Source organism: Neophocaena asiaeorientalis, unplaced genomic scaffold (genome assembly GCF_003031525.2).
Source record: "Neophocaena asiaeorientalis asiaeorientalis breed wild unplaced genomic scaffold, Neophocaena_asiaeorientalis_V1.1 scaffold107, whole genome shotgun sequence".
In the NCBI taxonomy this organism is placed as follows: domain Eukaryota; kingdom Metazoa; phylum Chordata; class Mammalia; order Artiodactyla; family Phocoenidae; genus Neophocaena; species Neophocaena asiaeorientalis.
In genome coordinates, this window is record NW_020173110.1 from 180,100 (window position 1) to 204,086 (window position 23,987).

A 23,987-nucleotide genomic window follows, 5' to 3' on the forward strand; every position below is an offset into this window, starting at 1 on the left:
AACTGATATTTATAAGACATTCCATCCAAAAACAACACAATACACTTTCTTCTCAAGTGCTCATGGAACATTGACCATGATAGATCATATCTTGGGTCACAAATCAAGCCTCAGTAAATTTAAGAATATTGAAATCAAATCATATCAAGTATCTTTTCTGACCAAATGCTATGAGACTAGTTATCAATTAAGGAAAAATAACTGTAAAAATTACAAACACAAGGAGGCTAAACAAGACACTACTCAATAACCAAGAGATCACTGAAGAAAACAAAGAGGAAATCAAAAAAAACCTAGAAACAAATGACAATGAAAACACGACAACCCAAAACCTTCTGAGACTGAACCAGGAAGAAACAGAAAATATAAACACCAATCACAAGCACTAAAATTTAAACTGTGATTAAAAATCTTCCAACAAACAAATGACCAGGACCAGATGGCTTCACAGGCGAATTCTATGAAACATTTAGAGAAGAGCTAAAACCTATCCTTCTCAAACTCTTCCAAAATATAGCAGAGGGAGGAACACTCCCAAACTCATTCTACAAGGCCAGCATCACCTTGATACCAAAACCAGACAAACATGTCATAAAGAAAGAAAACTACAGGCCAATATCACTGATGAACATAGATGCAAAAATCCTCAACAAAATACCAGCAAACAGAATCCAATAGCACATTAAAAGGATCATACACCATATTCAAGTAGGCTTTATCCCAGGAATGCAAGGATTCTTCAATATACACAAATCAATCAATGAGATAAACCATATTAACAAACTGAAGGAGAAAAACCATATGATCATCTCAATAGATCCAGAAAATGTTTTTAACAAAATTTAACACCCATTTATGATAAAAACTCTCCAGAAGGTAGGCATAGAGGGAAGTTACCTCAACATAATAAAGGCCATATATGACAAACCCAAAGCCAACGTCATTCTCAATGGTGAAAAACTGAAACCATTTCTACCAAGATCAGAACAAGACAAGGTTGCCCACTCTCACCACTATTATTCAACATAGTTTTGGAAGTTTTAGCCACAGAAATCAGAGACGAAAAAGAAATAAAAGCAATCCAAATTGGAAAAGAAGAAGTAAAGCTGTCACTGTTTGCAGATGACATACTACACATAGAAAATCCTAAAGACTCTACCAGCTCTACTAGAGCTAATCAATGAATTTGGTAAAGTAGCAGGATACAAAATTAATGCACAGAAATCTCTGGCATTCCTATACAATAATGATGAAAAATCTGAAAGTGAAATTAAGAAAACATTTCCATTACAACAAAAAGAATAAAATACCTAGGAATAAACCTACCTAAGGAGACAAAAGACCTATATGCAGAAAACTATGAGACACTGATGAAAGAAATTAAAGATAATACAAAGAGATGGAGAGATATACCATGTTCTTGGATTGGAAGAATCAACATTGTGAAAATGAGCATACTACCCAAAGCAATCTACAGATTCAATGCAATCCCTATCACTCTACCAATGGAATTTTTCAAAGAACTAGAACAAAAAATGTCACAATTTGTATGGAAACACAAAAGACTCTGAATAGCCAAAGCAATCTTGAGAAAGCAAAACAGAGCTGGAGGAATCAGTCTCCCAGACTTCAGACTATACTACAAAGCTACAGTAAGCAAGACAGTATAGTACTGGCACAAAAAGGAAATATAGATCAATGGAACAGGATAGAAAGCCCAGAGATAAACCCATGCACATATGGTCACCTTATCTTTGATAAAGGAGGCAAGAATATACAATGTCAAAAAGACAGCCTCCTCAATAAGTGGTGCTGGGAAAACTGGACAGCTACATGTAAAAGAATGAATTAGAACACTCCCTAACACCATACACCAAAATAAACCTCAAATGGATTAAAGACCTAAATGTAAGGTCAGGCACTATAAAACTCTTAGAGGAAAACATTGGCAGAACACTCTATGACATCAATCACAAGATCCTTTTTGACCCAAGTCCTAGAGAAATGGAAATAAAAACAAAAATAAACAAATGGGAACTAATGAAACTTAAAAGCTTTTGAACAGCAAAGGAAACCATAAATAAGCTGAAAAGACAACCCTCAGAATTGGAGAAAGTATTTGCAAACGAAGCAACTGACAAAGGATTAATCTCCAAAATATATGAGCAACTCATGCAGCTCAATATCAAAAAAACAAACAATCCAATCCAAAACTGGGCAGAAGACCTAAGTAGACACTTCTCCAAAGAAGATACACAGATTAGCAACAAACACATTAAAGGGTGCTCAATATCATTAATCATTAGAGAAATGCAAATCAAAACTACAATGATGTATCACCTCACACCAGTCAGAATGGCCATCATAAAAAATCTACAAACAATAAATGCTGGAGAGGGTGTGGAGAAAAGGGAACCCTCTTGCACTGTTGGTGGGAATGTGAATTGATACAGCCACTATGGAGAACAGTATGGATGTTCTTTAAAAAACTAAAAATAGAGCTACCACATGACCCAGCAATCCCTCTACTGTGCGTATACCCCGAGAAAACCATAATTCAAAGAGTCATGTACCACAATGTTAATTGCAGCACTATTTACAATAGCCAGGACATGGAAGCAACCTAAGTGTCCATTGACAGATGAATGGATAAAGAAGATGTGGCACATATATACAATGGAATATTACTGAGACACAAAAAGAAATGAAATTGAGTTACTTGTAGTGAGGTGGATGGAAATAGAGACTGTCATACAGAGTGAAGTAAGTCAGAAATAGAAAAACAAGTACCGTATGCTAACACATATATATGGAATCTAAGAAAAAAAAATGGTCCTGAAGAACCTAGGGGCAGGACAGGAATAAAGACACAGACATAGAGAGTGGACTTGAGGACACGGGGAGGGGGAAGGGTAATCTAAGACGAAGTGAGAGAGTGGCATGGACATATATACACTATCAAATGGAAAATAGATAGCTAGTAGGAAGCAGTTGCGTAGCACAGGGAGATCAGCTCGTACTTTGTGACCACCTAGAGGGATGGGATGGGGGGGTGGGAGGGAGACACAGGAGGGAGGGTATATGGCGATTTATGTATACATATAGCCTCACAAGGCTTCACATCCTTATTTAGGACAGAAACTCAACCACCTTAGACAATGCCCACTAGTTTTCTTCATTCACTCCTTAAGAAAAACTTATCAGTTCATAATTCACCGAAACTCACTGATAACCTAAAGATAACCTTTGTGCCCTTAGAGTGAGCTGGATTTCTCTTTGAGCTACCTCCTGAATGAACTCGGATACTGTTGAGGAATTCTGATGTCAGGAAATACCCGCAGAAGTGAACAGTCAGGAAAGAGATCAAACAGTTTTTGTGTGTAGTTAAATTCATACTTTGTTATACAGCAGCAACTAACACAACAATGTAAAGCAATTATACTCCAACAAACATATTAAAAAAAGAAAAGTCATGTATTAAAAAAATGATTAGGTACATTTATAGGAAAAGTCAAATAAAAATAAAAATATATTAGGAATAATAAAATGTATATTTAGAAATATAAAATCTATTATACTCGAAATTAACAACTGAATGGTTAAAGGGCTGACTAGATCCAGCAGAAAAGAGATTAAGAAAAAAGTATAATTATCCCAATTAAATGCAGAAAAGACATTTAACGTAATTCAATATCCATTCATCATTTAAAAGAAAACTCTTTGAAACTTTGAAAGAGACATTCTTAACCTGTTAAAAAGAAGTTACAAAACTCTGAAACATTCTCTTTAAAATCTTTTTTTTAAGGAAAAAGAACACCCTGTATTACTGCTTCTTTAATGCTTGAAAGGAAATATAGAGAATATCTTAGTCACCCCAGGATAGGGAAGAATTTCTTTAAAAGAACAGAAAAGGTATTCACCATAACAGGCAAATAAATGTAACTACAATATAATTTAAAATTTTTATTCATCCAAAGACATCAATGAAAGAGAATTTCAAAGTGTAAAAAGATATTTGTAGTATCTGTAACTGACAAAGAATTAATATACAGTATAAAGAACTTCCATAAATCAATAGGAAAAAGAAAGTCCAGTAGATAAATGTGCAAAAGACATGAACAAGTATTTTACAAACCAGGAAGTACAAACAGATATAAACCAGTAAATAGATGCCTACATTTAATCAGAAAAAAATGTAAATTAAGATAATATGAGATATAATTTTAAATCCACTCAATTAGTGAAAATTAAGAAGCTTAACAATATGAAATATTGGAAAGGTTATAAATCAACAGGAATTTTTATATTTTTTAATATATTTTAAAAGAAAAATAGTATGAAAAACTTAACATGATTTTTTTTCCTAAAGAAGAGTTACATCTACTTGAAGCAGACTGCTGAAGAAACTAGCAATCCAAGATCATCTTCATCCAATCCCAGGGAATGAGATGATTCAAAGCTGAACTACAGTCTCTACAAGGACCAATCTATTCTCTTTTACTTCCAGGGTAAAATGTTTCAAGGTCTCAACTCAACGTATAGAAGAATTATTAGGGCTCCCACTTGGCTAGCCCTGAACATCAATTTTTGCCATCCTATCAAAACTGCTACACTGGGGGCTTTCCTGGCAGTCCAGTGGTTAAGACTCCATGCTTCCACTCCAGGGGGTGAGGGTTCAATCCCTGCTTGGGGAACTAAGATCCCACATGCCCTACAGTGTGACCAAAAAACGAAAAAAAAAACAAAAAAAAAACTGCTACATCCACCTCTTCCTGAATAAGCAGAGGTCCCTAGGGGAAAAGTGGCCCCAGATCCAGAGATAGAAATCTCTGGATTTCTATCTTCTCCCAAATCTTAGTCCCATAATTCTTCACAATTCTTATTAGCTTTGTAACATCTTTAAATATATATATAAGTGGGGGCAGCTTCTGTAATATTCCTCAATGGGAGAGCTGCTCCAAAGAGCTAGGTCCACCATTACTGGAACAAGAAGTCAAAAGAAAAACTTTAAATTCCATTTTTTGGCCCTTGTTCTCTCCTTCCTATAAAAGGCAATTGCCCCCAAAGTCTCTTTCTCATCCACCCTGTAAACTTCCCAGCAAAACATTTCCAAATTCCTCTAGACAGGTTAATTCTCCCTCCTTTCATGTCTCTCATTTTTACCTACCAGCAGCTCTCTGATTTCTTGAATGGGCCAGGCTCTCGACTTCCTTCAGTTCTCCCTCCCAACCATTCCTTTGATCTTCATAAAATTTAAGGACTGGAAACAGATTCTTTTCCTGGTGGGCATTATGGTTTCTACAGCAAACATGATTTTTTTTTTTAAGTTATCATGTTTAACGTTGCAATGTTTCTTAGATCGCAAACCATGTGCTGTTATCTGATATCTATGCATAATTTGATGTTTATCTTGGCTACAATCTAATCAGCATGATCTATTTGCACATGTGATTTCTCTGCTTCCTTAGGACTTTAAAACTCTACAGCTGTTTTCGTGTAGAAAATGAGTTCCCATGCAGGTGTCCCTGCTTAAAGGACAGGTTCACAATTCTGTTCCCAGACTTCTCTTTTAGCTTTCACTTTTACTTATTTGGCACTCATGCAGAAAATGAAAGGGTTTTTTTTCTTCTTTTCTCTTTTTCAGTAAATTAACAGGAATGATATTTTTTGAAATATTTTCCCATGCACTTTCACATCCTATAAATCATACTGTCCTGTAACTGCCTGAGAAAGGACCAACATCAGCTGTAATGTCACTACTCAGCTCTGAGTGTCAAATTAGATTTTTTTAAGTCTCTAACAAGAGAAGGGTCTTGAAAGCTAACCTTGGTTGAAATATTTTATAAATTATTTAAGCTCCAATTAACATATCAAGAGCCAGACCCCTTGTCTCTGAGCCATGAGTAGAGGTAACTCAGGCTGTGATATAAAAATTGTCCCTACCACACAGGAAGCAAGACACCCTGCCCATTGAGGCATGTGGACTGCAAAAAGAAGAAGAGACAGAAATAGAACAAGGCATCAGACACAAACACCTGGTACAAAATTCCAGGGAGGAGGTAGATTGGAAGAGTTGAGGGATTTTGTGTGATGTACTCCATTTGGAACTCTGGGAGAAGACTGAACAAGGATGACCGCACAACAGTGCAAGATACTATATCAAAAAGACATTAGTGATACACATTCACAGGCAGAGAGAAGAATGGAGTAAGCACTCATTAGATTTTCTTGGCTGCTAGGTGATGAAAAAGCAACCTCAAAATTACTGCAAGCCCATGGGACTTCCCTGGTGTCACAGTGGTTAAGAATCTGCCTGCCAATGCAGGGGCATGGGTTTGATCCCTTGTACAGGAAGATCCCACATGCCGCAGAACAACTAAGCCCATGCGCCACAACTACTGAGCCTGTGCTCTAGGGCCCATGAGCCACAGCTAGTGAGCCCACGTGCCTCAACTACTGAAGCCCACATGCCTAGAGCCCATGCTCTGCAACAAGAGAAGCCATGCAATGAGAAGCCCGCGCACCGCAACGAAGTGTAGCTCCTGCTCACCACAAACTAGAGAAAGCCCATGCGCAGCAACGAACACCCAATGCAGCCATAAATAAAACAAACAAATAAATAAATAAACACTGCAAACTCAGGGAAAGGAGCTGAGTTGATGGCCTGTGGTACTTTCATAGAATCACACTGGTGATGGGCAATATGACCCCTCCAGAGGATGTGAACTGGATAGCCATGAACTTCAGGGAAGGGAGAAGAGCATAGCTCAGACTCAGAGAAGACCCCAGCTCAGGTGACCCACAGTGGCTCCAAATCTGCATGGGTGACCAGGCTCTGCCTGATGCAAGAAAACAAAATGTCATTTTGTCTGCCACATATCAGGAGACCCCAGCCCAAGGTGCCAAGAACTATACCATGATGTATAGTTGACCCTTGAGCAATGCAAAAGTTAGGAGTGTCAACCTCCTCACAATAGAAAATCTGAATATAACTTCTGATGTCCCTAAAACTTAACTATTAATAGCCTACTGTTGACTGGAAGCCTTACTGATAATATAACAGTCAATTAACACATATTTTGTATATTATATGTATATGTACACATACTTTATGCATTCATGACATACCCTTTTCCTAAATTTTTTTATACAGTAAGTGCCCTACGTACGAACGAGTTCCGTTCCAAGGAACTCGTTTGTAAGTCCAGTTTGTTCGTAAATCCAACAAAGTTAGCCTAGGTACCCAACTAATACAATCAGCTATATAGTACTGAACTGTAATAGATTTATAATACTTTTCACACAAATAATATATAAAAACAAACACAAAAAATAAAACATTTTTAGTCTTACAGTACAGTACCTTGAAAAGTACAGTAGTACAGCACAACAGCTGGCATACAGGGGCTGGCATCGAGTGAACAGGCAAGAAGAGTTACTGACTGAAGGAGGGAGAGGAGGTGGGATATGGTAGAGCTGAAGGATTAGGAGAAATCTCAGCAATAGGAGATGGAGGGCAAGCTGCAATTTCACTGACACCTGACATTGATGGCACACGTTCTGGTTCCTTTCTGGATTCAATTCTAGCTACCCTCTTGAAAAAAATAATACAGTGATATCTGGGTAGTAGCTCTTTTCTTCTCATCATAGATGACACGGTAGCACTGGATTGCATTCCGAATGGCTGCTGCAACCTTTGTGTACCCTTCTACATTCGGGTCCTGTGCCTCAAAAACTAACAGTGCTTCCTCAGATATAGAAAATCCCCTTGCCATTTCCTGCACCGTGAATCTCTTTGGTTCTTCAGTTACTTCTTCTTCCTCTTGTTTCTCTTCATCCTTTCTCTAGGCTTCCAATTCCATCAGGTCTTCATTTAGTAAGCTCCTCATGTTGCATAGCAAGGAGTTCAATGAAGTCGTCCTCTTGCAGATCTAGATCCAGCTTCTTGCTGCGGGTCATTAAATTGCTGAAGACCTCTTTGGACTCCTCATCTACCTTCTCAAATCCATGAAAATCATGAACAAACTGCAGGCAATGGTTCTTCCAAACCCAATTCATGGTGATGGCCATAACTTCACGCCAAGCAAAGTCAATGTTTTTATGGCCTTGTAGATGTTATAGTCCTTCCAAAATTGTCACAAGGTTGTTCCTGATTCATCACTCGCCTTTACTGCCTGACAAATAGTGTGACATAAATAATATTTCTTGAAAGTCACTATAACTCCCTGGTCCATAGGTTGGATAAGCGACGTAGTATTTGGTGGCAGATGTACTACTTTGATGTTGGGATGAATGTTGTTCTTGAATGGAGTGTGGCCCAGAGCATTGTCAAGCAGCAAAATAATGTTGAATGGGATGTCCTTCTCTAAGCCATATTTCTCTACCTCTGGGATAAAGTGGTGGAAAAAACAGTCCTGGAAAATGCCTGTGTAACCCAGGCTTTGGGGTTACTCTTCCACACAACAGGAAGAGAGCCCTTGGCTATGTTTTTAAGGGCTCTTGGGTTCTCTGAATGATAAACTAAGAGAGGCTTCAGCTTCATATCGCTGGAAGAATTGCCACCAAACAACAGGGTTAGTGTATGATTTGCTGCTTTATAGTCTGGCATCAACTTTTCCTCCTTACTGATGTAACTTCGGTCTGGCATCCTCTTCCAACACAGTTCTGTCTCTTCCACATTAAAAACCTGCTTGGGTAAATACGTGCCTCCATCAACAATTTCTCAAAGTGGTTCAGGAAATTCCTGGGCAGCTACCGTATCTGCACTCACTTACTCCCCACTTACTTTTACATTGTGAAGGTTGGCTCTAGCCTTGAACCGATGAAACCAACCATGGCTGGCATTAAAAGATGCGCTCTCTGATTCTTTGCCGTATTTCTTCTTCAGGTCTTCCTAAAGGCTTTTAGCTTTCTCTTGAATCAGCATTAAGCTGAGCAGGACTGGACGCTGATCCTGATCCCACATCCACACACTGAGAAGTTTCTCCATCTCCTCCATCACTTTTCCACACTTCTTCGATATTATTGTCGACATCCTTGGCAGAGCCGACTTCACATGTTCCATGATCTTGTTCTTTAGAATCTTGCCGATGGTTGAACAATTCATATTATAAGAACAAGCGATGTCTACCATCTTTTCGCCTCGCCCCACTCTCTCAATTATTTTCACATTTGTTTCCATCGTTATTGCTTGGTGCTTCTTAGCAGTACCAGCTACATCACTGCTGCTTTTACGCTTGCTTCTGGACATCCTGGGCTTGAAATGAAGACACTGTACTAATGTACTGTATACAATACTGTAAAGTACACAAAAGCACAACCACTTTGTACAGGATGCACACACATGACAATGTACACCAGACATGTGAACTAACTTACGTGATTGGACATGCGAATGTGCGTTTGCATCTTTGAAAGTTTGCAACTTGAAGGTTCGTATGTAGGGGACTTACTGTATTTTTAAGCTACATAGTTCATCTGCAAGTTTTTTTCATGTTTTCACAAATCTCCAAATTTTTTCAATATACTTATTGAAAAAATCCATGTAAAATAGACCTGCACAGTTCAAACCCATGTTGTTCAAGGGTCAACTATATACACTGCAGTAGGGACCAAAAAGTCACAAGGCTACCAAAGAGATAGCCTTGTGGCAGATAGAGATCCTTCTTCTCAGCACCACCAGGTCATGTTAATGCCCCTATATATCCAGGCATCATTTCAGGAAAAAGTAAGAGGAATGGGAACAAATCTGAGACATTGAGCACTTACTAAAAGAGATTGAGTTACCTAAAAGTTACTCTTCAAACTGGCAGAGACTCAGATTCAATTGATTGGAAAAATATAGTTTGTTCCTTTTCATCCCCACCAGCCAGCATGGTGGAGTTTGTGAGAAAAATTAGATCCACCATAGAAGATAAGCATTTATTATTAAGACCAGAAATAGACCTACTCATATATGAACATTTGATTTATGACAAAGATGGCACTGAAAAGCAAGAGGAAAAGATGTTCTTTTCAATTTATGTAGTTGGAACAACAGATTACCATGTAGGAAAAAAGGAAATGATCCCAACATTGCTCCATACACAAATATGGATTCCAAGTGGCAAAACAAAATGTCTTCTAGAACTGTGCTGCCCAATGTGATCAGCACTAGCCACTTGTGGCTATTAAACATTTGAAATTTTGAAGTTGACTCCTATGAATTGAGATGTGCTATAATTACAAAATACATACTAGATTTTGAATACTTAGTATGAGTTTTAAAATGTAAAATACTTCATTAATCATGATTACATATTGAAATTATGATATTTGGAATACACTGGGTAAAATAAAATGTATCATTAAAATTAAATTCACTTGATCCCTTCTACTTTTTTAAATGGGAAAAACTTTAAGTTGTACATAAGGGTCTCATATTTCTCTTGGGCAGCTCTAGGCTTGAAGAAAATATTGGAGAATATCTTCTTAATTCATGTTAGGAAAAGATTATGTAAATTGGACATAAAATCACTGATCATAAAGGAAAAGAGTAATTGGACTACACAAAAATTAAAACTTCTGTTCATCAAACTACACCATTAAGAAAATTAAAGGTAAGCCATGGAATGAGAGAATATTTTGGCAACATAAAAAATTAACAGAGGACTGGTAAACAAAATGTATAAGACATCTACTACAAATCAATAAAAAAAAGAAAGACAACCTAAATTTTTTAATGAAAAAGAGTCTTTAATAGGGGATTCACAAAGAGGAAATCTGAATGGCCAATAAGCATATGAAAAGGTGTTCAATCTCATTAAAATAGTAAAAATGGAATTAAGACCATAATGAGATATGATTACACATCTGCCAGAAATGGCTAAAATGGAAAAGGTTGACAATACCAAGTTTCACAAGGATATGAAATCACAGGAAGTCTCCTACAGATTTCAGATTGATGTGACCAATTTGAAAATCAGTGTGCCATTACCAACCAAAGGTAAAGATATACACACCTAGTAATTTCCCCTCCTAGGTACACACCCAATATAAACGTGTACATTTGCGCACCACAACACATGTACAGGAATGTCTGTAGCAGCATTATTTGTAAAAGCTCCAAACTGGAAATAACCCAAATTCCCATCAGTACCTAAACTGTGTATATCCCTGCAGTGGCATACTCTACTGCAATGAAAATGAGTGAGTTACAATCTCAAGAAATAAGGAAGAACAAAATAAACATAATATTGACCATAAGAAGCCATACCAAAGTACTACCTGCTACATAATTTGATTTACACAAAATTCAAAAGCAAGCAAAGCAACAGTCAAATATTTAGGTTGAATACTTAGGAGACTACTGGGAAGTCCAGTGAGGTTTCTAGGGTGTGGTAACATTCTATTATTGACGTAAGTGGTGGTTACATAGAGTTTTATATTTAAATGATTCATTAATCTGTATCTATATTTTATGCATTCCTCCATATTCATGTTACAGTTTACAATTTAAAAGACTAGAAAGAAGAACTACCATTTTCCTTGCATGTTTGGAAAATAGTGTTATGTTTGCCACCCTGCTACAAGTAATTTATTCTATAGCCTATTACATCTTTTATATGCTTATTTCAGCTACGACTTCTTGCCTATCTTACTCTAGGACAAGCTTCCAAGAGATATAAAATTTTCTATCACTACACCCACCTAAATGATTCTCGGTAATCCAGTCCAACAGTATTTAATATTTAAATGTCTGAACATCACCACGATGTTATCAATTCATTTCTAGTCTTTGCATATACAACCAATATTTGTTTGCATTCAGATTGGGCTTTACTGCTCATTGAAGGAATAAAATTAAGATGTCACTTTGGGAATGCCAGAAAAAAGAAGTTTAAAAATTAACTATTACACTTCTAAACTTACCTGATTCCCCTTGCTCAGGTAATAGGTGTAAACCTTTGCCTCCTATCCATATAATTTTTACGTAACCCTAGGAAACTGTCTTTTAAACTCTCCAAATCACCTCATAAAAATTTTTGGTATTTAGCTGATTTTTCTCATTGGTAAAATATATCACACAGGAATTACTCTCAACCACAAACCTTAGTCATGCTCTCACCTATTGTATTAGTTTCCTGAGGCTGCCATAAAACAGCACCACAAACTTAGTGGCCAAAAACAACATAAATGCATTCTCTCTCAGCTCTGGAGACCAGATGTCCCTTCAGAAGCTCCAAAGGAAAATCCTTCCTTGCTTCTTCCAGATTCTGATGGCCATCGGCATTCCTTGGCTTCCTTGGCTTGTGACCACCATCACTCCACTATCTGTCTCAATTTTCATACCCCACACAGACTTAATTAAAAACTCTTAGGACAATAGTAATTAGGTTTTATTCAACTTTGAATCCCTACACCTAACCTAGTGTTCTTGACATAGTAGACAGTCAGGACATAATACAAAATTAACTTATATATCCTATAAGATAATTCTGTAGCAATTTAAGGACCACTCGTTGTGCCTACACTCAGAATTGGCTTTAACAACAACTTTAATGAAAGGAATCAGAATTGCCATTTTTTTCCTATCTGAAGCCTAAAACTCAAGCATTACATTAGTCACTGACAACAAAACAATTGATACCTGGACAGAGAAAGGAAGAAAGGAAGTAGATAACAAAATAGGTATAGATAATTTTGTTATGGGAAACTTAAAGGAAACTTAGGTAAAGAGAGAAATTGAGAGTTCTGACATGTCAAAGCATTCTGACATATCCTAGGATGCTTTTGCAAAAAGTCCATAAGAATAGCACTAATGGCATGAATGGTGGAGAAAAGAATGAAAACCCTCAGGGAACTGACCACAAGAAAGAAGAAAAAATTGTCCCGCATAAAGGTAGGATTACGATGACTTATCTTGGAAAGAGTAAACAACCCACCTATGTACAACTTCTCAATGGAAAAAGAAATTATAATGTCAGAAATATGAATCGACTGTCAAAAGTATGTAAAACCAACTCTATAAGTTATAAAATAGAAGTCATAGGTCTATTCTGAGACATGATAAAAAATTACACTTCTTTTAATAAAAATTCAAAACATGATTGTTTTGTTATCACTCAAGTGCCAATCACTATCCAACTTGTATTATGAATGCTCACCTGCCCATAGAAACGCATGTGTGTGTGCACAGGCATGCTGGTGAGTGAACAGAATCATTTTACTGTTTCAGTTGTTTGATATTCTGGTCAGAATCAGCAGTAGTTTCTTTCTTGTATGTGTGATTATCTGAAAATTATGTCAATACAGAACTTACTGTTTTTAGAAAAATTCCTACAAGACTCTCCAGCAAATTACAAAGGATAAAATCTGCATGAAAAATATTCTGTCACAATCAAGAACTTAATCTTCTGGTAAAGATTAAGAACTAAATGTACTTATCTACCTTTCAATCTCTAAAATTCCCAATGAAATTATGTTACAAAAATACAAGACAAAAAATCCAAAGAGCACTATTAAGAAAGAGAACTTTCACTAAGCAGAGATCTTAGTGATTTTTCTGGAAGATGGAAAGAGAAAGCAGCAACCCAGAAATTTCACAATAAAGTCTATCTAAGTGAGCCCAGAAGAGAGCTAAGAGCCAAGCCAGGGGTTAAAGAGGATAGCAATGGAAAGAGGAGCAGAAATATACAAGATCTATTAAGTCTGCCTATGGAATTACTCCTCTCCTGATTTCCCTCTCTCTTCCCCAAACTCCCTGGCCCTCCACTGAGAGATGCTGTGTTTACTTTCATTCACAAGCCATGACATCTGCTCTAAAGAAACTGATCTACAGACCATCAGAATAAATCCCTTATCCCTTTGGAAATGGTTCTTGCAGGTACCCTGCAGGCTGGTCCTCTCTGTCTAATACAAAGGACATATAGTCAGCACTTCCAGACTTATCCTACACCTTCTCCATGAATATGAATACACAATCAAGAATCCTCCAAATATTGTGGAGGTGCACAAAAGCAAAAACTAAGGCAAACAAATAGAACAACTGGGCTTCCCTGGTGGCACAGTGGTTGAGAGTCCGCCTGCCGCTGCAGGGGACACGGGTTCATGCCCCAGTCCGGGAAGATCCCACACGCCACGGAGCGGCTAGGCCCGTGAGCCATGGCCGCTGAGCCTGCACATCCGGAGCCTGTGCTCTGCAACGGAAGAGGCCACAACAGTGAGAGGCCCGCGCACCGCAAAAAAAAAATTCTAAGGATGGAAAACATACTATATCCATAATATTAGAATAGGTTGCTTCCATGTCTTGGCAGACAGAGAAAGAAAACTATCATATGATCTTGCTCATATGTGGAATCTGAACAAACAAAAAACAAAACTCGTAATGTAGAAAACAGATTGTTGGTTGCCAGAGGTAGTGGGAGAGGGTTATGGAGGTGAGGGTAAAATAGGTGAAGGGGGTCAAAAGTACAGAGTTTCAGTTATAAATAAGTCAGGGGAATGTAATATACAGCATGGTGACTACAGTTATTAATATTGTATTGTATATTTGAGAGTTGCTGAGACAATAGATCTTAAAATGTGTTTGCTGAAATTTTTTAACTATCCAATAAAAGAGCTAGAATGTAAAACTGAAACGATGGAAAAGGAAAATATGAGAAGAAAGGGGAGAGCCAGACCAGTGCTTCTCAAATATTAATGTGCATACAAATCACCTGGAGATCATGTTAAAATGTAAATTCTAACCCTACAGATGTGAGATTCTGCATTTCTAACAAGCTGCTAAGTGACACTATGGCTGCTGGTCCACAGGCCACATTTTGAGTTGTAAGGACTTAGAAAGACATGCGCTTATGAAATTTCAGAGCAACCAAAAAAATTTTTTAAATAATAAGAAGAAAGTCCTAAGAATGGTGTCCTGATCAGTCTCAAGCCATTATTTGAGAAAGTTAAAAAGTAACTCATTCGGTCCCATCTCCTGACCAGGGCTGTGTCCTCTTACAATGCTCTCCATTCTGCCTCTTTCAGCCTCCCCCAAGGCCACTGCATTCTAAGAGAGGGTTTGCCTCTTCAGACCAATCTAAAGAATCATGATTAACTCAGTACTTTGTCCTGCTTAGGAAGAAAAAGTTTAATAATGACAGAATTAAGACTAGGTCATGGTAACCTGTACCAAATTACTTCTAATTTATGGGATAATATAACCAGGAATATTCAGTTTCTAAATTTTCACATTTTGAATGTGACTCTCAAATTAAAAGAAAGACAATCACAACAGTATTCTGACACTCTCTGACACAGACAAATATTTTAACTCTTCAAAGCAGGAGCAAAGTCACACTGCTCATGAAGCTACATAGCTTGAATTTATAGATTTTGAACTACATTGTATTCATTAGCACATGATACTTGAATATTCAGGTATTTGGTGAATCAAGAGTCTTGCTCACCTTGTTCTGCAAATTTGAATTTATCTTTTGTTTAAAATGTCTTTATTACATACTAATTGTTTCAGAATTGAATTTAAAAGCTCTTTATCACATACTAATTGTTAAACAAAATGTTTCTAAAGAGTTTCAGACTGAAACTATTGACCATTTTCTTTGTTCCCTAAAATAGAAGTGATGTAATACTTTTATATTTATTATTGAGAGAAATTATGTCTTTATAAAACCATTTGAGAAAGAATGGAGGATTTATACCAAAAATTATCTCTAAATACTTCTAAGTTTTTAGAATGCCTTCTTGGAGGAAAATATAAATTCCGATCCTCAAAAAGTTCCTGGAAACTCAGGAACTAGAATATAAAAATAATATTTATCAGAACAACACTATAATATTTAGAAATATTTAGGTAATTACATCAGTTTATACATTATAAAACTAAATGTAAAGGGACAATTGTGGGAGATCAACTGATGAAATTTAGGACTTTTAAATGAAATGAAATACTATATGACAAAATGGCTTAATATATGCAGTTTTACAGACTTGACATAAATTTTTCTTAGAACTTTTGAGTGGAAATAGTGCAAAACTCAAATTTCTCTATAATCATATCAATTTAATCCATCTTGGCTATTCATTTATTCAGCATGGTATTATAATAATATCCCTTCTGTTAACCATCTGTATTACATAGTTCTTTGATCAGATCACTCACTATAGCAAGTGCTGAATGTTCCTTGTCTATTTTAAAACCAAAGGGAACCACAGTTGCCTGAGCTCATGAAAGATTTAGTAGTATTGTTGATATTTTTTACATCAGCTAAGAAATGCTTTACTGATTTAATCTAACCTATTTGAATGTTGTGCTTTGGGGAATATGATACCATATTTCACATTCCAAACTTTAATGTATAAGTCCTAAAGCTTTCTGCTGTAGTTATAATTGGACATTGTAACAGACATTATTTGTGCCCTGCCTATATCCTCTTCCCCTTCCTACTTAAGCACAATTAACTTGATTTCCAACTGAAGACCTGACAATCTTCTCTGGATTTTGAAGTCCACTTTGCCCACCCATGCGACAGGCTAGAAGTGTTGGGAAATTAATGATCCTCTGGCCCCAGAAACTCTCAACCAATGACTGAAGGAAATTGGTGTACCTCCTTCAGTGAGATGACCCTGAAGCATGTACCAATGTTGCTCCAGAGTTTCTACAGTGAGGTGAAGTCCAATTACCCACAGTGGTAATGGCTTGATTATGTACACTTTGTTGGCTGCATTCCCTTCCCTGTCAGGTCCTCCCATCCTTTACCAGTATTTTCTACATCTTCCAAATAATTACTTGCACATGAATCCTTGTTTTGGCATCTCTTCTAATAGAATCCAACCAAGAAAAGGGGTATGGGGCTTCCCTGGTGGTGCAGTGGTTAAGAATCCACCTGCCAATGCAGGGGACACGGGTTCGAGCCCTGGTCTGGGAAGATCCTACATGGCGCGGACAAACTAAGCCCATGCACCACAACTACTTAGCCTGTGCTCTAGAGCCCACAAGCCACAACTACTGAGCCTGCATGCCACAACTACTGAAGCCCGTGCGCCTAGAGCCCGTGCTCTGCAACAAGAGATGCCACCACAATGAGAAGCCTGCATACCGCAATGAAGAGTAGCCCCCGCTCGCCTCAACTAGAGAAGGCCCACATGCAATGAAGACCCAACACAGACAAAAATAAATAAATAAAATAAATTTTTAAAAAAGAAAGGGGGTATCATAAGTGGTCCCAAAAAGCAAATTCTCAGAAAGGGATTCTAGAATTGGATAATGTACCTGCCAGAGGTAACAATAACCTGATTTTTAGGGCTAAGTAGGGTGGCAATAATCTTAGGCACGCTGTAACATCACATTTACTAAGACTCTGACTTGTGGTATACATTTACACAGGTAAAAGCGAAGACCAGGTCCTTTTGAGGAAAAACCTTGAACAAATGTATAAAAGGTATATAAAATAGTAAATGATAAATAACCATAAAAAGTAAAAGGATAAATTTTTTGAAAAGGATAAGTTACTACATCTTACCTTCCTATCACTAAGAAAGAGGCACAGCACTTATGTACCCCTTTAGATTCTAGAGACTACATACACTTAGCAAAATTATTCCAAATCATTTATTGAGTAACTAGGGAGACTGCCAGCTTTGAGTTTACAGAAAGCAACAGATTGCTCTGCAGTAGGTTCAAATTATGACATAAGCAGCCCTGACACTCTGACTACGTGACCCAGCAAATCCAAAGGTACGAGAGGTACCCGTGATCCATTAGGAAGCCCTGTGGATTCTCTGGCCAACCCCAATAGAATAAACACAGTGCAGACTCCTATGGTTCTAAAGCAAGGCTATGCTGTCTGCAACAGAAAACTGTACTCTATTAGAATGGCAATTACCAACATGTACTGAGCCCTAATAGAGACTGAGTTCCTGACTAGGGTACCTCAAGCCACTATACAATTGGAAATGCTCATAATGAGCTGGGTATTGTCAGCCACCAAGTGATAAGGTCTATATGACAGAGCAGCAACTCATCACATAATGGACAGGCTACTTTCAGAATCAGACCTGAGCAGGCTCGAAAGGAACAAGTAAGTTACACAGACAGGTGACTCCAACCTTCATGTTACCTAGCTCTGTTGCAGTGATTCCAACCTCTCAACTCATTCCTGTCATTTGTGGGGCTTTCTTACAACCAGCTCATGAAGGAGGGGGGAGGAACCTGAGCCTGATTCATAAATTAATCAGACTTATTAACTTGCTAAAAATATGGATGCCACAATATAGACCCAATCAGGAGTGATCCTGAAATACAGTGGTGAATGGAAATCCCTCCTGTGGATGAGTTTTAATGAAAATGTTGGGAAACTTTGGGTTTGGTGACAGGAAGCACCAGAAAGCCTAGAGGTACAAAAAATAAACCTTCCCTCTGTTATGTACCGAATGGTTGTGTCTCCCCCAAAACACATATGTTGAAATCCTAACACCAATGTGATGGCTGGGCCTTTGGGGAGTACTTAGGTCATGAGAGTACAGCCCTCAGGAATGGGATTAGTTTCCTTATAAAGAGACTATGGAGAGCTTCCTGCCCCTTCCGCTACATAAGGACACAGTGAGAAGTTGGCCAGCTATAAACCAGAAAGTGGGCCCTCACCAGCCACTGAATCTACTGGCAACTTGATCTCAGAATTCTCAGCCTCCAGAACTGTGAGACATAAAATGTTTGTTCTTTAAGCCACCCAGTGCATGGTGTTTTTGTTATAGCAGCCTGAACATACTAAGACAATCTTTTTATCATTTTTCCTATAGCCAGGCCAAACTACCTCAGCTGAGAACCACTGAACTAGAGATACATTAGACAAAATAAGATCTAAATACAGACATTCCTTAGGGATCACAGCAGTTCATCACTTAGTTAAGAAAATACTTATCTAGGACTTATATACACATAGCAAAGTGTAAAAAACTGGGTTTTAAATCATAACCCCTGTCCATAAAGAACTCCCGCATTAAAGTCTCCATTGTCCTCCATTATCCAGCATTGTCTATTATTCTGGAGACAATAGTTTTCTGGATTCTGCTTTAAGGACTGGAACTTCCAGAACTATAAAATGTAGGTAGGTGTAAACACATTCACACACACATGCACACATATCCACACACAGAAAATCTATTTTAACTTCTGACATCATTTCTAGATTTTTTTCTAAGACTGTTGGAGTACATGATATAAAATCCTTAACACTATCATTGTAGTTATCATCACCTTTACTTCTGATCTCTCCCTCTCTTTTCTGCCCTCTTCTTTTTTCTTCCATCACCTGTCACTTCTCCTGTGACTCTCTGATTTCACATAGGAAAGTCTACCTTTTCATAACATCACTATTCTATGGAGCTCTCCTCACCTTCTGTTTAGACAGAGAATGGACTAATCAGTAGTGTGTCATCATTTCAGTTGTCCTTGCTCATTGTACAAATGGATCTGGAATATTTTTCCAGATAAAGATGCTTTCATTTTTTATTTTCCTTACTTCTGGGCTCAATGTCCCTCAGATGCTTGAGGGTACCAGATAACCAAAGTTTACTGTAAATGAATATAATGATTCTAAGTTTGCTTACCATAGTTCCAACATTGATGAATTTGCAAGTCTATACTTTTATTAAGAATAGGTATAAGAAATGGTCTTCTCACTTCTGCAGAATCTTTTTTCTAAGCACTGATATTACTTGTATTGCTAATAAGACACTTTGATTTACTCATTATTTAATGAGCATTGGCCAAGTTTCTACTATCTTTGAAGCTCCTTGCTAGGCATTAGCAATATAAAGATAAGTAAGATATAGTCCATCTTCTCAAGTAATCCAGAGTCTGTGGAGGAAACAATCAAGTACACAACTAATTTTTATATGATTTGATAGATACCACAGCAGAAACAAAGGTACAATGGGAACTCAGAGAAGGGAAGATTTAACTCTGCCTGGTAGAATCTGGAAAGTCCTCACATAAAGTGTGACATCTGAGCTATGTCTTGAAGGATCGATAGAAATTTGCCAGACCAAAGACTTATGAACTTGATAGTAAAGAAACCACATGTGCTAGGCCATGGAAGTGCAACCTAACAATATATCTAGAGAACTAGGTGTTTATAATTAAGTGAAGAAATAGGCTCAGAAGAAATATAAGAGCACAATCTAGAATCACCTAATATACCATGTTAAAGACTGACCTTTAACCTGAGATGCTAAATGGAGAGCCACTGAAGGATTTTACACCTGAGAGTAGCATGATCAGATATGCCTTTTACAAAAATCACTCTGACCATAATAAAGGAAAAACTGGAGAAAGATAAGAAACCAGATGACCAGCTAAGAGAAATAATAAAAGCCTAACTCTATCAGTGGCCAGAGGGTGGAAGCAGAGGAGACAGACAAGAGAGACATTTAGGAGATAAAATAAATAGGATCAGATGATTAACTTGTTTGTGGAGGAGAAAGAGAGAGGGGGAAGGGGAAAGTAACAGAGAAGAAAGAATCAAGCATGATATTCGGGTTTCCAGCATAGTAAGTGGATGATGCCAGTGGCTTCACTGGGTTAAGATTAAGGGACAGGAAAAGGTTTGGAGGTCAAGATGAAGAGTTTGTCTATGGAACTGTCAAATTTCAATAGCCTGTGGGATACCCTACTGCAGATAAACAGGAGGCTGCTATGTATAGGTTAGGATCTCAGGAGAAATGTCAGACCTCGACAGATAAGGCATATAGGTAGTAGTTTAAGTGAAATTTCTCCCAAATCACCATTTGAAATGGAACCCATACACAAAAGTATCACACTTAGAAATTAGATGTGGTTAGAAATTCTGCCCAAATGGAGACTAACAATAAGAACCATGCAGAGTCACTAGGCAGTGGGTTCTGTCTTCTGATAAGATGAATCAATATAATCCCTCTAAGTGAAACCATGTTATCTTCCTTAACCTTGAAGTTTATCAAATCCAGATTCTCTCTCTTCTCTTAAGTTCTATTCGTTTATGCATTAAACTTATATATTTGCTAATTAATGTAGCCCAAATATCAATAGCTTTATCTATTTATCCCTGATCTTACTCCTGAGATCCTGGGTAAGAGAGACCTTGCCCATACCTGAGGTACTTCTTCTCAATTTAATGTACATTGTTCTGCTCTAGATTTTTTAATTGTTTACTAAAAATGAAAAATGATGTCATGCATTGAAAGAATTATATTCAAATATTATAGTCAATCCAACTTTTAAAATATCTTAAATATTTCCTTCAAACCACAAATTCTGACCTTCAAAACAATAAGTACAATGGCCTCCTGATGTGCTGAGTGTCCCACTCCATAAGGTACTTCACCATTATCTCATTCAAATGCTATAGTTCAGAGAATGGATTTCTTTAAAAAGTAAAGACAAAAAAAGTCAAAGCTTCTTCCTGAATCTTACTTCAATACAGTTAGATTTTGCAAGACAATACGGTTCTAATCACATCCTGATTGGTACAGATTTATGCAAAGAGTTTATGCAAGAATTAATGGACATTAAGAAAGTCACTCCACGCATACTGATATGTGATTACGCCTGAAGATATGTAAAGTCACCCACAGCTGGAAACATGCTGAAATAATAAGGCTACAGTTGGAAATGCTTTTTTAATTATGAATTTCTGTTCTATATTTAGATAATACTGATCTTCATTTACTTGTATCAGAGATACATTATTTTAATTTAAAATTTCATTCCTTAAATTCCTATATATAGAAAATTAAGAAAATACATCACTGGCATATGTAAGAGTTTCTACATTCAGAAAATTCCTGAGAGGCTTATATTTTCATCTCAAAGAGAAAAAAGAATAGTCACAATTAAATTATGTGCCTAATTAATTAGATAAGTAGAGTTTAAGATGTGTTACTTGATGCAAAAATTTTTATCATGAACAGAAGAAGGATAAAAGACACACTTAGAGGCCACCCAAAAGAACTACACTGTCCTACTTTTCTTCTCTTAGCTTCCAGATTATCTCTAAATTATCAAGGAAGGAAACTTTTATTGAGCAGCCATCTAGCTAGTCAAATGATAATACTACCTAATTTAATCTTTTGAATGGACTTTATTATTAGCCTCTCTTCATAAAAGAATAAAAAGCTTGCATAAAGGCCTTGAGGTGATTTATATATGTTCACAAATTATTTGCAGAGGTAAACTATTTATCTTCCTCTTGAGTGTGGGCTGGACTTAGTGACTTAGAATATGGCAGAAGTGTTGCTTAGTGATTTCTGAGACTAGATCATAAAAAACAGTGAGACTTCCTCCTGGATGGCTCATTCTGGGCACACTAGCTGCCATGTCGTGAGACTATTCAAGCAGCCTGCACTAGTCAGTTCAGGCTGCTGTAACAAAATACTACAGACCAGGTGGCTTAAATGACAGAAATTTATCTCTTACAGTTCTGGAGGATGGGAAGTACAAGATCAAGGTGCCATCTGATTCAGTTCCCAGTGAGGGCTCTCTTTCTGGCTTGCAGACAGCTGCCTTCACACTGTGTCCTCACATGGTAGAGAGATCCAGCTCTGGTGTCTCTTCTTCTTATAAAGGCACAAGCTCTACCAGATTAGGGCTCCACCCTTATGATTTCATTTAACCTTTATCACCTCCTCAAAGGCTCTGTCTCTAAATATAGTGGTAACAGCTTCAATGTATGAATTTTGGGGAGACACAGTCAGTCCATTACATGCCCTTATGGAAAAGTTCACATGGCTAGGAATTGAGGACATCCATGTGAATGAGCCAGCTTGGAAGCAGTTCTTACAGCTACAGTCAAGCCTTCAGATGACTGCAGCCCATGTCAATATCTTAAATGCACCTCATGAGAGGCCCTGAGCCAGAGCCACCTAGCTAAGCCTATCCTAAATTCCTTACTGTGAGAAAGTGTATGAGAACATAAATACTTGTTGTTAAAGCTGCTAAGTCCGGGGGTAACTTGTAACTGCTATAGATAGCTAATATATGTAGGTCTCATTAAGTTTGGTAAAACAGGGATTAGAAAATGATTGTTGATTGCTGAAGTAAGTTCTCTTTCTACTCCTTGTACTGCTCACACTGCCTCTCCAATATTTATTTTAAAACTCATCATATCTTGTGAGACTTTACATATATTACCTCAGTTAATCCTAATAACAACTTTGAGAGATTGGTTTTATAATAACAATATACAAAAGTATATTTTTGTAATTACTAATAATTTTTAAACCAAATAAAAGATATGATTCTGATATTATAAAGCTCTGCCTCTAAAGAACACTCCAATCTGCCTGCTTGTCTCCATCTCCACCATGACAACCCTAATCTTTGCCGCCATTATCTCTGACCTGGACAACTTCAGTGGCCTAACTGGTTCCTTGCTTCCTTGGGGTTTTCTTGCCCCATCTGTTTTCCATGTAGCAGGAAGAATGACCTTTTTTAAATGTAAATCAAACCATGGTGCTCTCCTACGTAAAAGGCCTCCACAACTTTGTGTGACTCCTCTTGCTGGTTACACTTAATATATCTAAAGCAGAGTGAATGGCACAAATCATATGGTCACTTAGTTGGTGGCAACACATTGCAACTACAATATCATCTTCATTTTTTTCACTTCCCCACGCTGGTCTTTTTTATCCCGTGAACCCACAAATCATCCTCAATCTGGTCTCAGAATCTTTGCAGTTTACAAGCCAAGGAAGAATATGATCTCAAGGGAATAAAAGACAAACTCGTAAGTTAAAAAAGTTATGGAATAGCTGAAGAGTACAAGCACTAAGAAATAAAGCTGGGACACTGAAGATTTTAGAATATAGGCAAGAATATAATTAAAGCTTATTGAACAACTTTAATAAAACATCCACACTATATCTGTAAACAATCTAAACAAATCTTGAGTTTACTTACACCCCTAATTTCTCTAGCCAGATTACATTAACCACAGATATCTAGGCAAATTCATCTCTCTGGCCTGCCT